Here is a 10,594-nt window from a genome sequence, read left to right on the forward strand (position 1 = left end):
ACAGAGTGGTTAGATTCACACTGTATTGTCTAAATAAATCACATAATGAGGGTATGGTTTTTAGTGCTTGCAGTGTTTTGTGTAATTAAGATGGTATTTGTCAGGTATTTTAGATGCATGTTACATGATTTTTTGCCTGAATTTGTGCCTCTAAAAATAGTTTATTGTCAAGAATAACACCTACACCATGGGTTGGCAACCTGCGGGTCTCCAGCTGCTGTGGGAAGTACACATCCAAGCATGCCATATCACAGTTTTGCTTTTAAGTCATGCTAAAACTGAGGCAGAGCATGCTGGGATGTGTAGTTCTACAGCAGCTGGAGAGCTGCTGGATGCAGACCCATGACCTAGACAGTGCAGGGACGTGCAGTCAGGGGAGGCAGGGGAGGCAGTGCCTCCCTGTCATTAATGAGTAAAATAATACAAAGAAGATACTTATGACACATAAGTATCTTCTTTATTATTTTACTCATGATTAAAGTGTGTAAAATTAGTTTGGGAGCCACCGATCGTGGTGCCTCCCGTAGTGATTGATAAAAGATATGGGAGCAGGGGGCGGGCGTGGGCGGGGCCTAGCAATGGGCAGGAAAAGCCCATTGAAATTGCATTGAAAAGCGGTACCATTAGAGGTGCCGCTTTCCTACAGGGACGTGCTTTCAACCTATGAAAGCACGTCCCCCGTCAGTGAGGCCACAGTGATTGGCCAGCGGATCCGTCACTGGATCCGCTGTCAATCACTGTGTGGGCGTCGGTGGCGGCGGAGGTGCGGGCGGCGGAGGTGCGGGATGCGGCGGGCCGGGCGGCGGAGATGCGGGCGGCGGTAGCGGCGGCGGGACGCGGCAGCACGGACAGTTCAGCAGAGTTTGGCAGCGGAAGCGGTACCCATTTCAAAAATGGCGCCTCAGCGTAATTTTTTAAATTCAAGATGGCCGCCGCGAGCCAATCATGGCTCGCCGCATCATCACCCCGCCCCCTTATAAAAGTCTGCGCGAGGCAGCGGATGTCAGTGCAACGGCGGAGGAGGAGCTGAGAAGAGCTCCTGAAGACCGAAGACGCCGGAAGTCCTGGATGGGTGGCGGCTATGCAAAAGAGATTAGCAGCCGCCGCCCACCAGGTGAAGATGCTGGAAGTCCTGGGAAGGTGGTGGCCATGCAAAAGAGCTTAAAGGCCGCCGCCTCCCAGGTGAAGACGCCGGAGGAAGACGCCAGAGGAAGACGCCAGAAGCCCTGGGGAGGTGGCGCCCCCCCCAGGTGAAGACGCCAGAAGCCCTGGGAAGGCGGCGGCCACACAAAAGAGCTAAAAGGCCGCCGCCCCCAGGTGAAGACCCTGTTTAATAAAGGTTTTTTTTAAAGTACGTGTAGTGTTTTTTTTTTAGATTTTCTTTACAGGTGGACTACAGGTGCCAGCGGGCCCTTTATGTTTGGGCATTCTGGCACTTGTGGTTCTCCAAGTGCCAGCATGCTGGGGCAGGCTTGCTGGGACCTGTAGGCCACCTGTAAAGAACAGTATTAGCATACAATGAACCCCGCACCCACCACCACCAGGGGTGCGGGGCATAGCACTAGGCTATCAGCCCAGTGCTGGTTATTGCTCGGGAGGGGGGACCCCATTTTAATTTTTTGGGGGCCCCACTTTCCGAGGAATACCAGCCCTGGGCTGACTGGTTTGGGGGGTGTTTAATGGCATGGCAGGGGGACCCCACACTGAGTGTCTCCCCTGCTATGGCATTACCCCTCCTAGCTGGTTCTGCCTGGTGCTGGTTTTAGCGGTGTGGGGGGACTGCATTTTTTTTCCTGGGGGGGGGGGTTTAGCTGCAGTGCCTCCCCAGCCCCTGACCTCACCGCACGTCACTGAGACAGTGAGCTGGTGAAGTGTGGTTTGTACATTGCTTCTATATTGCATAATGTCTGAAGGTAATTTTTATTTTTATATAAGCATTCATTACAGATGCTGAGGGTGGAGACTGCAATGCAGGAAACCGTATGGTCCTGGCCCATATGGAGCACCATGTCCACGCACTCCTGGAGGAAAAATAGTTTTGAATATTTTTTGGGGGTTCTTTTATAGTTACTCTATATTTTTGTATCATTTATAAATATTAACATTTTATGACAAAAAGTTTGTGTGTTGTGTTATGTAAAAGGGCAATATCATATATATAGAGATGCATCATCACTTCGAAAGTGTTAAAATGGAGAGTGGTAAAGTGCCAGCCAATCAGCTCCTGTCATTTTCTAACATAGGCTGGAGCTGATTGGTTGGTACTTTATCACTCTCCATTTTATCACTTCCCAAATGATGATGCATCTAGCCAAAAGTGTTTAATGTGTAATATAATCTATGTCATAGATTCACATTTCACTGTACAATCTAGTAATAATTTACATATGGTACAATTTCACTTAACTCTCTTGAAAAAACAAACAAACAAACAAACAAACAAACAAACAAACAAACAAACTATTTTTCTGGGTATTGTGCAAAAAGGACAACAAAATGTAGCAAAACTAGCATTTTCAATGCACATATACGACAACCTCCTGATGCAGGCGCTGTAATTCAGAACTCTGCGAACGCATCGTTCCTCTGCGATTTGAAATGGTAAACACCTATTTTGTGCACTGTTGCACATTTTGTGCAATCGTGGGTAATGGGCGTGATTTTTCCTTGTGAACGCACAATTGTGATACGTTTGCAACCTTGCGTATGCTGTGTGCGAACGCATACAACAGCGATCAGGTCTGAGTTAGGCGCTTAGTACATAGACCCCTTTGTAACTAAATCCTGCATCACATGCATCTGCTGACGAAGATGTTTTTCTGTACCACACAAATAATTATACACAAAAGATAACACTGTACATAAAGAAAAGGATGGGTGAGTGGGAAATGATTGTTCACAGGAATCAAGAGGAATTGCACTCAGCCAGCTCTCACCATATATTACCTCTCAAAGAACTCTCACCACAGTTACCATTGGCTCACAGTTCTCCCATGCAGATGCCATAGAACACAAATGCAGTAATATAAACCATATCCTCAATTTACAATGGTATTTCCAATCTACAGTATTTCAAGCCATGGCGTTAAGAGTGTTTAGGCTTAAAAAAAACATACATCTCTTAAGTGATTACTTACAAATGTATTAAAGGATAATAGGTCTACTGTAGCATAATTATCCCTTTCCTCAAAGCAGACTCAGTTGCCTTGTGCTACAAAGTTGAAGTTTTTCTGTTTACTTAATCCACTAAAAAAAGCTGTATCAGCAGGACCCTAGTGATGAAACTAACAAAAATACATTCTGCACGAATATGGGTCTTCCACAAATCAATAACTCTCAATACTTCTCTCAACTATTCACTGTTACTCAGGGGCGGATTGGGATGGAAAACCAGCCCAAGCAATTTATGGAAGCAGCCATACTGGGGGTGCAGTCTAATGAGGGGGTGGTGTCTGCTGAGGGGTTGGGATCCCTCCTCAATGGGCCTTATTGTACGCATATGTTGCTGCAGTGATGTTTGAGATCAGGGTCAGAGTAGGAACTAAAAGTGGCCCACTAAAATTTTGTAGAAATGGTATGACATGGGCAGCACAAGAGGTATAAAATACTGCGTAGCCCTGGACATCATCACTGGATTACAGAGTTGCTGTACTGCAGAGATGGAATAACAGAATGAATGGGGACAATGCAGTGTCATGAGTGTGGTGGGCTGCCTGTCATGTGAGGGTTGGGGCTGCATGACAACACACAAAACAGGCCTCACAGACACGTCAGCCTACCAGGAATCTTCCTGGTGAGCCCTCTGGCCAATCTGCCCCTGCTTTTACTGAGTATCAGCTATTAAACTTAATCAAGTACACTGGCCTAGATGGACACATCTGTGAATTTTATAAATAGAAAACAACTGGGAGTGCAAGCAGATTATCTGTGGTAATGAGAATAATTATATAGTGTAAGAAAGTGGTGTTACCATTGTAGCAATCTGTATACAGTAGAACTAGTCAATAAATAGCAACAAAGAAACAAAGTCTGGCTCCAGTTACCTTATTCAGATGAAAGAGTCCTATAGTAGCAGTGTATATAATAATTAATAAATTACCCATGCCAGGTACAGCAAAGTAGTGAGATAGGCACTGCCATCATGATATCACTTCCTCTCCCTATTGAAATGACATTATAAGTTATTGTAAATTAGTCTCTAAAATTTTGTTGCAAAGCGTAAAATTAATGGCCACATATAGGGCAAAATGTAATAGGGTTGGAGTTAATGTGCGAGTATGAACTCTCATCATCTCGCTGGAAGTATGATGTGAGTTTGTTCAGAAGCACTGATCTGTGCAGGCCGAAGCAAGTCTATTATTTTGCTATATTTTTAGTACTGTAGTTCTGTGCACCTGGATTCTCCCATGACTGGAGGTTTGAAATGGGTTATATAACCTCTTACCATTTTATGCTGAAAAGGCTTTTGATCTGGTAGAATGGGACCACCTCTAAAAAAGCATCCAAAGGTTTGTAATACCCTCATATTCTGAAGACTTATCCAGATATATACATACATCAGGGAACACGTCATGTTTAACTGCTATGGGGGGTCATTCCGAGTTGATCGTTAGCTGCATTTGTTCGCAGCGCAGCGATCAGGCTAAAAAACGTCAGTTCTGCGCATGTGTATGCGATGCAATGTGCACGCGTGATGTACGGGCACAACGAAAGATGTCGTTTTGCACAGGGTCTAGCGATGCATTTCAATCGCACTGGTTGCCACAGAGTGATTGACATGAAGTGGGCGTTTCTGGGTGGCAACTGACCGTTTTAAGGGAGTGTTTGGGAAAACGCAGGCGTGCCAGAAAAAAACGCAGGCGTGGCTGGGCGGGTGTGTAACGTCAAATCCAGAACTGAATAGTCAAATCCAGAACTGAAGTGATCGCAAGCGCTGAGTAGGTTTTGAGCTACTCTGAAACTACACAATTTTTTTTTTGCATGTGCTCTGCGATACATTCATTCGCACTTCTGCTAAGCTAAAATAAACTCCCAGTGGGCGGCAGCATAGCGTTTGCACGGCGGCTAAAAACTGCTAGCGAGCGATCAACTTGGATTGACCCCCATTATCCTTACTTTTTGCAATACTCCTTGAGTATTTTGCCATTCCTCTTTGTCCCAATTGCACAATCCGAGGGGATGTGGTTAGAATTCTGGCGGTCACAATCCCAGTTGTCAAAATAATGATGAATCCTAAGTATTAGGGTTAAATTTAGGTGTAAGGTTCAGGGTAAGGTTATGGTTAGGCAATATGAGGAGTGTTTGGGTTAGGCTACAGGAGGGGATGGTAAGGGTTAGATTGCCAAATGGGAAGGTTAAGGTTAGGCTGCAGGAAGGGTGGGTTAGGGTTGGGCTGCGGGAGGGGTGGTTTGTTGTTAGGCTGCGGGAGGAGTGGGTTAGGATTACGATACTCACCAAAATTCATCAGGATTTTGTCCGCCGAGATGCTGGATGTCGTACACAACTCCAATCCATGTGATTTCTGTAAGTTTTCTGGGACTACTTCATTTATCATTCTCTTCTTAAGAGAGATATGTTTTTCTTCTTATGCCAAATTGTTGTCATTTCCCATGTTAAGGGAGATATTTAGTGTAACTCATCCGTATGTTGTGTAGTATTTAAATCTAGCTACTGGTACTTTATTTCTGTGACCGAGTCCAAAAATTCATAACCAATATATAATTTCCTGTACTCATAGTTGTTCTCTTCATCACTTTGCATTTATTGTGTGTTTTTATTGTTTTGTGTCCAGTTTAATGCGTGTGCCTTAATGTGAATAATACTAGTAAAAAGCACACCACTTGGATCAAGTGACTGCATGCTAAGAAGATTGGGCACTTTTATACCAGACATACCATTAAATACTAACTTATTGTTATTATTAATTGTAATGATTTCTTTTGCACAATTAATGCTAATTTGCAGATAGTCATGCATAAATTATTTGAGGGCAAGTTCCTCTATCGATATCCAATGATTATTACTCCCTGGGTTCTCTTTCATAAATGTGCCAAATGAATTGTCAGTTTTTCTTGCTGTAAATCTGTATGTCATGCAACTTTTCACTGAGTCAACCCTGATAGACATTGCAATGCAGGGCCATCAAGGGCAGGAGGGGGTGAGGGCGTGGGAGAGCCCTGAAAGACCTGGTACTGGGAGTGGGCATGGCAAAATTGGGGAGATGCAGCCACTTCCCCTAGAAAAGTAAAAAGTACTGTGTGTGGAAGTGTCATATGCTGTAGATGGGGTCGCAGGATCCAGGGAGGTGGGGACAATCAGTCTCATCGCTCCCCTCTATATATTGTGCAGGGAGGAGGTGACTGCTGCTGCTTTGGGGCATCAACGTCTGTGGACTCTACTTAGCCTAGCACACAAGAGTGAGTAACCACCACCAAGTTTACAAGGGAGGAGGACCAAGGCCTCTGTTGGGCATCGTCAACAGGCCCTGGCCTAGGTAAGCAGTAGCCCCACCCCTCCTCTCTGTGCTAAATCCTCACAAAAAACCATTAAGATTGGCCCAGAACCATAAACAAATGTATTATTGAGCCTTGGTTGTTTGCAGAAAGTACACTGTCAGGAAAAGTTGGCCCTAGGCATAGGCAAACTAAGCACAAGCAGCTTCTGCTGATTAAAATGATATGCGGTATGCCTATATTCTGTGTGTGACTGCGGCTGTATCTGCATACAAAATGCTACATATCATTTTAATCAGCAGAAGCTGCTTGTGCATCATAGCCACACAGTAATGCAAATAAGATACATTTTCACCAAAAAAGCCACCCGACAATAGCAGAGCTGCCAGCTGACTTACGCCAGGCATCTCCTGCTTCATGGCATATTGAGGCAAGATGTGGACACATCTGTATCCAAGCAGAGACAGAGGTCACAGTGTTAGTGGCCATGTGAGTGCTGTGTGTGGGTGGGTTGGTTGTGCAGTAGTTTTCGGCATATGTGTAAGGGGCATTTTGTCTGTGCATTAATAATGTACAGCAAATGTGTGAGGGGCACTATATGTGTTATTATGTGTATAAGTGTACTAATGATGTGCAGCATATGTTAAAGGGACATTATGTGTGTCATGTGTATAAATGCATTAATAATATGTGGCATATGTGTAAGGGGCACTATATGTGTCATTATGTGTATAAGTGCACTAATAATGTGTGGCATATGTGTAAGGGACATTATTTTATTTATTATTATTTACCAACAGTTTCTTATATAGTGCAGCAAATTACGTTGTGCTTTACAACTGGAAACAATAATAGGACAAAATTGGGTAATGACAAACAGTCATAGAGGTATTATGTGTATAAGGGCATTAATAAAGGTTGGCATAATGTGTAAGGCGCATTATGTTTATAAGGAAATTAATGAGTGTCATATGTGTAAGGGGTATTACTGTGTGGTATTATGTGTATAAATGCATTACTAATGTGTGGCATTATACAGTATGTATAAGGTACTGTATCATCTAATGTGAAACATGACCAATATGGTGTGGTGTAATGTGAATAAAGAGCAATATGGTGTGGGGTAATGTGAATAAGGATCAATTCAGTGTGATGTAATGTGAACAAGGGGCACTACTGTGAGGAGTAACGTGAATAAGGTAAAGTGGTACTACTGTGTGATGTAACGTGAATAAGGGACACTATCGCATGATAAAATGTGAATAAAGTTGCACTACTGTGTGGCATAATTTGAACTGGGGGTACTATTGTGTGGCCATGCCCTGTCCCAGCAAGAACACACCCCTTTTTGGGCTGTGCGATGAATGTGTGTACTGTTCCTATTAAATATATAAGGTGTAGGAACACCAATATGAGGACTGCTATGGGTGAGGGGTGATGGTGCTAGGAAAGGGGTGCAGGTGATGAGGTGAAACTAGTGGAGTTGCTAGGGGGCACCAGCCAAAATCTTGCCTAGGGCATCATATTGGTTAGGGCCGGCTCTGCTGGCAGGTTGAAATAAGGAAGGTTCTTGAGCCTCAGTACATTTACTAACATTGCTCAAGGATGCAAATCTGCACTAAAACTACGACAAGCAATAATTTGTTTTCTAATTTTGCACTTAGGTACAATTTAATGCTTACTGTAGGTTTTCACCTTTAAATTGAACTTCCACTATTGCATGTGGAGACTAACCGTAATACACTTGGACATTCCTCTCAGCTTTCAGTGACTTAGGATGTTAGTACTAACTAGAAGGAAAATCACCTGAAATACATTTTTTCTCATCTAGTTGAGACGGTTACTTAGTATGCTTTTAAGCAATATTAATGTATAGTCTTCTTGCACCACAGGCACAGTAGACAGTATGATACACAGTGACACAGTTTATATAGACAAATACTTGACAGTGGACATGAAAAGACAGCAGGAAATAAAATCTAAGAAACTACATCTCAAATCTTCTAGCAGAAATGATGACAAAATTATCTAACAGATTAGCCCTTTTTTACACAAGTATGTGTACAGAATCTCTGTACTAAATGATAAACAGGTGAGATTGTTACAATATAATAAATGTATTTTTCTTTTCATGTCTCTTTGCTGCTGGGAATCAACATGTATCCAGTGAATCCATTTCAAAGCGCTTTGCAAGATTAGAGAAAGCAGGTTCTTACAGCAAAGGAACTTGCTGTTCCTATTATAATCTTCAAAATACACGTAAAAAAAGAACATGTTTTTGTTTATGATGCACTGCATGTGTTGTACCAATATTATGTTAAAAGTTACATTCTATTTATTCATTTAAAATTCTCAGACTTGTGACTGTGTGAAATAAAAACCTTGTCAAATAAAAACCAATAATAGAAAATATATAGTTAGACAGTATACAGGTAGTACAATAAAATAGTTGCTGGGTTGCAGTGTTTTCTCTCTGTGTTATTAACATAACCTTTAATAAAGAAATATTTTAGTATCTACAGTAGTTATATTCTAATGATGATAGCATATACTATTGCAACTCTTAATAACCAAAAACCTCTTGTTGCTTTGTTTCTTTTGACTACGAACTGGAGGAAATTCACAGGGACCAGCATATTCAATGGGGGTAATTCCAAGTTGATCACAGCAGGATTTTTGATAGCAATTGGGCAAAACCAGGGCTGTTTCTAGCCAATTTGGCTCCCAGTGCGAGATTTAAAAATGCGCCCCCCCATGACATAAAAAAATTTGCCCCCCCCCCACACCTAGATAAAAAAAAACGTGTGCGTGCTCCCGGCAAGGGGGCGTGGCCTCATATAAATGGGTGTGGTCTCATATAAATGGGCATGGCCTTGTCTGAAAAGACTACCTCACAATCCAGTTTTTGACCCTGCTCCAACAGATCACGACCACCACAGGAAAAAAAAATTCTACCATATTAAGCCCCACACAGTAATGCCCCCTGCACCATATTATGCCACACACCGCAATGCCCTTGATACATTAAATCCCCACACTACAGCAGGCAAGAGTCCCCATTTCACACATTACGGCAGGTGTCCCCATTTTACACATTGAGAGAGAGAGAGAATACTTACAGAGGCGATTACCACTCTTCAGCCCGCCTCACCAGTCGCTCCTCGTGCCGGCCTTTCCCTCTTCCTAACTTGGATCCCCCTCTGTACTCCGCTCGTGGGAGGGGGGGGGGGGTTCGCGGAGTGACGGCGTCATTCCGTGAAACTCTGCCCCCCGAGCGGGTTACTCTGGGAGAAATAGGAGGGGGAAGCAGGGAGCCACAGTTAGTGCCGCGGCGAGCGCCCAGTGCGGTTGCACTGCTCGCCTGCCCCAAGAAACGGCCCTGGGCAAAACCATGTGCACTGCAGGGGAGGCAGATATAACATGTGCAGAGAGAGTTAGATTTGGGTGTGGTGAGTTCAATCTGCAATCTAAATTGCAGTGTAAAAATAAAGCAGCCAGTATTTACCCTGCACAGAAATAAAATAACCCACCCAAATCTAACTCTTTCTGCACGTTATATCAGCCTCCCCTGCAGTGCACATGGTTTTGCCCAATTGCTATCAAAAATCCTGCTGCGATCAACTTGCAATTACCCCCAATGTGTGGTGTAGCTCTCTTAAGATGGCAGAAGAATTGCACCTGTTGCCAATTATCGTTGTTTAGTTACACTCCAAAGCTAGTGGAACCAAAGGATAGTTATTTTATTGCCAGTGTAGCAATTATGCTAAAATATGTTTTCATTAATAAAGAAAAAGGAGTGTTAACCATGGTTACTCTACCATGGTTAATAAAGAAAAAGGAGTGTTACCATGGTTAATAAAGAAAAAGGAGTGTTAACCATGGTAGACTTACCATGGTTAACACTCTTTCGGCGAGGTACAATGGCTCCACAAGAAAACATCAGGGTGTAGGGTGGATATTGATCCAGAGGCACCAACAGGCTAAAGCTTTAGGCTGTCCCAGGATGCATTAGGGCCTCCTCTATAACCCCATCTCCAGACACTGAGTGCTCAGTTTCGTTAACCAGTTCAATGCAGGAGCAGGCAAGAGAGAAGGCAGATGTTAGTCACATAGAACCACATTCTCACAACAGGAGAAGGTAC

The sequence above is a fragment of the Pseudophryne corroboree genome, chromosome 4 (assembly GCF_028390025.1).
Source record: "Pseudophryne corroboree isolate aPseCor3 chromosome 4, aPseCor3.hap2, whole genome shotgun sequence".
Taxonomy (NCBI): domain Eukaryota; kingdom Metazoa; phylum Chordata; class Amphibia; order Anura; family Myobatrachidae; genus Pseudophryne; species Pseudophryne corroboree.